General features: G+C 46.5%; 1 long non-coding RNA gene across 1 annotated transcript; it reads right to left on the minus strand.

The window, feature by feature from the left end:
• Positions 1-2237: 2237 nt before the first annotated feature.
• On the minus strand, positions 2238-4997 carry LOC118552814 (uncharacterized). Its single transcript, XR_004925702.2, has 2 exons — positions 4910-4997; positions 2238-4023 (listed from the first exon to the last, which is right to left on the minus strand). It is a non-coding gene; the product is annotated as an uncharacterized LOC118552814 (long non-coding RNA).
• Between the last annotated feature and the right edge of the window lie 451 nt (positions 4998-5448).

The raw sequence follows: 5448 nt of genomic DNA on the forward strand, positions 1-5448 counted from the left end.
ACCTGCACACATGCATACACCTGTACCTGCACACCTGCACAATGCACACCAGCATTCACGTACACACATACACCTGCATGCGCACACACACACCTGTACACATATGCACACATGCACACTGGCACTCACACATACACCTATATACACCTGCACACACGCACATGTACACACCTGCCCACCTGCACACACCTATACATGTACACACCTGTACCTTATGCACACCTATACACCTGCCCACCCGCACACACGCATACACCTGTACACACATGCACATCAGCATACACCCACACACACTTGCACATGTCTAGACACATTGGCACATGCATGCATGCACATCTACACACACATGCACATACACAGATTTGTGAGAATAAGAGTCAAATGTACATGGAACAGCCCTGCTATACACCGTCTTGTCATGTAAAGAGAACATTGGGGAATAACTCTGTGTTCTCTTGGAACACAGACTGAAGGGGAGAGTCCCACGGGCAGGGGAGGGAGGAACCCAGGGAGAGAAAGCCAAGCAATCACTCACACACAGGATGCCCCTATCTGTTCATCTCCCCATCCGTTCCTCCGACAAATAGCCTAGCGTCCTAGCATTCCTTGAAAACAACTGCCTCATTTGGAGAAAGCCTGACTGTGTGTTGTGTGTGTGTTGTGTGTATGTGCTGCGGGTGAGGTGGAGGGGGAAGACAGCATGTTGGGGGCGGAGGGGAAGAGAAAGAGGAGACTTAGAGGAGCAAGAGGAGAAGGGAACTGGATTGGGATCAGGCTGGTTTTGACAAGGAGTTTTAAGTTATGGTCTTTCTGAGAACACGCATCCCAGGGGTCTTCCCCACCAGCTCTGGGCCCCCCACAGGGGTCTCCAGTCTGACTGCCAGTCATCCCCTGGAGACCCCTGGCAAATGACTTCACCTCAAGAAGCCAACAAAGTGGGTGTTTTCCTCATCACTGACTTTAAACACCAGTGAACAATAATTGGGACATGGTGCACTCTGAAATAGCAAACTAGCAGCAGACAGCATTCTCTTGTTAAAAAAAGCTCATATTTATCATTTTTAATATAGTCATGCTAGTAACACAGGCTAAAACATTTTGTGACTTCACAGACATCCTCTCTCCCCCACCCTTTGATGCCATTAAATGAGTCAATGGAAGTGCAAACGATTTCATCCCGGTGGCTCCACAGTGTTAAGAATCTGATAAAATATCTGAATTGCCTACAGGTTACACAGATTTGTGGAGCGAATTGACATCTTATACAGGTAAAAAGCTAAGAGGGAAATATGTGGAAAAGAAAGTTGAAGACATGAAACAAATTTGCTAGCATGATACAGTGCAGCTGTCTATCAATGACATTTTGAATGCAAACAAAAATGCACATTCCAGGTGTTGATGTTTTGTCTACACGACGACAAGCATCTCAATACTCAGTATCATAAATAAAATCTTAGCCAAGAAGTTGGCCTGAATGGGAGTCAGCTACCGAGCATGTCCCAAAACGCACTCCCAGATCTGTTCCTGATCAGGGGCTTCGTGCCCCGTGCCTTCATCTTGCCCCTGGAACACGCCCCACCTTGTGTGGATTGACTACTCAAACCATTGTTGTTGGCCATACCATTTACACCTTTCTTTATGTGATACTTTTCTTGGAGTCAAGTAAGAGGAAGTTCTGGTCTCTATAAATATCTGATATCCTCTCTCTTGGTTACAAGATGCTCAAGGCAGAAGGTACCTGAAAGGCTGTTCTCAGACCCTCCCAGTTGGTGAATGAGGAGGTGTGAATCCTACAAGGTCATGCAACTCCTCACTAAGTGTGGTGTTCTTAGGGAGGTTGCCCAGTGGCCCACGGATATAACAAAGGCCTTTTCAAGTAATACAGATGAGTACAGCTCCTGAGTTAACCACCTTTCTTTGTTTAACAAGGTTTTATAGTCACATACTCTTGTTATTACTTGCTTTAATGTCTGTAAATTAACGCTGCGTCCTTTCTTTATTTGGGTTAGCCCATTACCTGCGGGGTCCTCTGTGTAAGCTTGATGACTATTGGCTTCATCCTGTTCTCTGGATGTTTTACTTAGTGATTACTGGCAATTTCACCATTCCTGCAGGGCGAAAGTTCGATGTTTATTTTAGCAAATTTTCTTAATAGCCTTAATCTGCTGTCAAGTCGATAATGTGTTCCTCAACTTTCATGATAAATGAAATCTTTTACTGAAAGATTCTTGATGAAGTGCTGGTCTCTAAGTACTTAAAGAGGCCATACTTTTTTTTTTTTTAACCTTTTAATCTTGTGTGTTGTGAAGCCTAGAAATAGGTCATTCTCAACCACTCAGTTTTGCAAAGCTTTTACATTAGCTGACCTAATTCTTACACCCTTTTAACAAGAGGGATCTTAAATGCAGAAGTGTTGGTCTCTACAGAGTGAACCGCAGAGGGACCAAGAGGTGGCAAGCGCCCATGCAGTCAATTCTGATAGGTGCTGAATGTCTGTTTGCAAACATTTGCCAGACATTCCCACTAGTTAATTCATTCCTTTGAACGCAAATATTAAGTCTTTAGGAAGTACTGTATGTGGCACAAAGAGCTTCCTATCTAATCACCTACTGGGGGAAGGAATTATGCCCTCCCCCTGCGGGGACCGGACGGGGCGGGGACACTGTGGCAGGTGTGGAAGGAGGGAATTCCCCAGCAGGCACCACGCAAAGTGAACACCTAGGCAACGCCTGGCACCTGGATGGTAGAGTTCCGAGCCAGGAGGGGACCAGGAGGCTACGTGGGGCTCGATTAGTCACCTGAGACAAGAGGAATTCCAAGGTAGTTATCAAAGCCAAGGAGAAGTTGGGGACTCCAAAGTCACAATGTGGATGATGACCCAGGAGGGCCAGGGCCACCATGAGTGAGGGGGTGTTGGTGCGGCACGGATCCCGTGGAAGGACAGCTTGAGGACCCCAGGCCTGGCTCAGAACTTGCAGAGCCTCAGAGTGGCTTGCAGGCACCACCAAACCACAGGAAGGCAGTGGGGGAGAGGCGGGCGGAGTGTGAGGCCATAATTCTCGAGGGCCAGTCTTGCTCCCATAGACAGGATAAATCTGACGTGCACAAGTGAATCCAACAGAAACAGCACAGGACATGCCAAGAACCCGGGCCAATGAGCCCTGACTCCTAAGTGTGAGCTACAACACAGCACGGATGCGTGAGGAGAGGACCCGGTGTCCGCAGCCGTCCGCTGCTCAGCTCAGGCGGCTCCTTCACCAAATGGGCACAACGGCCCGCGTGCACAGCTCCTAGGGTTGGTTGGCTTCCTGATGTTCTCACTGCTACATTATTATGCCAGGTAACGGTGGTCAGAATCTCAACCTCAGCTGACTGGCATTCTCGTCTCGAGTTCCCAGAGGATGCGATCGGTACCGGAGTTTTGATTTTCAATGTTTGTCCGTTAATAAAAGCTACTCCTCCAAGGGCAACCACTGCCCCGAATGCCCATTTTAATCATGTTAGAGACGTTTACTTGATGTCTGATGAAGACATGAAAAGAAAGGTTTTGTGAAGGAGTTGAGAAAATGTATGTATAGATACAGATGTACATATCTATACAGGAGGTTTACTGTAGGAATTGGCTCGTGTGGTTATGGAAGCTGACAAGTCCCATCATCTGCCATCTGCAGCTGGAGACCCAGAAGAGCCGCTTCGAAGCCTGAGAATCAGTGGCTGATGGTGTAAACGCCGACCTGAGTCTGAGGGCCTGAGAGCCAGAGGTGTGGATGTCTTTGGGTTCAGAGAGAGTGCATGCACCCTTCTTTTGCCTGGTGGTTGTGTTCAGGCCCTCCGAGGATTAGATGTCGCCTGTGCATTGGTGAAGGCAGGGGGTATCTTCTCTATTCGGTCTGCTGGTCCAAATGCTAACCTCTTCCAGAGACACTCCTGCAGACACTCAGAAATCACCTTTTACCAGCTCCCTGGGCCTCCCTTAGCCCAGCTTAGTTGACACAGGAAATCAACCGTCACAGTGTGTTAAAACTGCAAGAGAAATTAGGATAGGCAATATAATACTATGAAGTACAATGAAAGCATGATGTAGATACATACTAGCTGGTTATTTTTTAAAAAGATTTATTTATTTATTTTAGAGAGAGAGAGAGAGCAGTGGGTAGGGGCAGAGGGAGAGGGAGAAGGAGGCTCCCCGATGAGCAGGGAGCCCAACGTGGGGCTTGATCCCAGGACCCTGAGATCATGACCTGGGCCTTGGGCAGATGCCCAACAGACTGAGCCACCCAGGTGCCCCACTAGTTGCTTATTTTTAATGGATTCATTATTTAACGAACATACAGAGGGCCCCTGATTTATATAAGCCGTGTCTCAATTCACAAAGGGAAAAAGCAAACCCACACAAGCACTTTGTGAGCAGTTATGGGGTTGTTCCCACATGTTTTTATAAGGGGCCTAATCTTGATTGGACCTTTCAAATGAAAAAGGAGTTTTATTGTTCATCTGGATGTCCAGGAAACCCAATAGATAAAGTTCAGAAGTCCGAGGACTGTGGCTTGGGGGAGACACAGGCCATAATCTGATATCTGTCCCAAGTCAGGGCTATCTGAAACCTAAAAACGTTTATTCCTGGTCCAGATTCTCAGTGAACCACACGTGATGACTTTCAAAGTGTCACCTCCATGTTGTTTGCCCAGAAACTCAAAACCCATAACATACCAAATTATTTTCCTTAAGACCATTTGAATCTAAAGTAAGAATGCAAAAAAAAAAAAAAAAAAATATTTCCCCCACCTTTATTGAGGTATAACTGACAAAAGTGTATAATTTTAAAGCGTACAATGTGATGATTTGCTATATATATATATATATATATATCTGTATTATGAAATAATCACAACTAAGCTGATGAACACACCTGTTGGCTCACACCTTTGTGGTGTGTGGGGTGGGAACCCTGAAGATCTGCTAGCAAGAACTTGCAAGTATCCAGCACAGTGCTATTAACTAAGGTCACCGTGCGTTAGTCCCGGAACTTACTCGTGCTCTAACTGAAAGTCTGTACCCTCTGACCAGGCACACCGCCACCCCAACCCCTGGCGACCCCTGCCCTACTTTCTGCTATTATGAGCTTGACTTTTCTCATATTGCACATAGAGGTGAGATCATGCTGTATTTGTCTTTCTGTGTCTGGCTTATTTCACTTAGCACACTGTCCTCCAGGTTCATCATGCAGAAACGAAAGTTTTGGAGAAGCATCTCACGTTAATGTTTTTGTTCCATAGAAAGCTCTGTGGCTGTGTGTTGATGTGCGCATCTGTGTGTTGGTGAGCAGGAATGTCGGAGCTGGGTGATCCGTTTCCTCTCTAAAAAAGATTTCTGGTCCTAACGTGTGAGACCCACGGGGCCAGACTCATTCCTCAGGGTCTTGGGGTCTCGATACGGGCTTTCTTTCAC

This window comes from Halichoerus grypus, chromosome 6, assembly GCF_964656455.1.
Source record: "Halichoerus grypus chromosome 6, mHalGry1.hap1.1, whole genome shotgun sequence".
Taxonomy (NCBI): Eukaryota; Metazoa; Chordata; class Mammalia; order Carnivora; family Phocidae; genus Halichoerus; species Halichoerus grypus.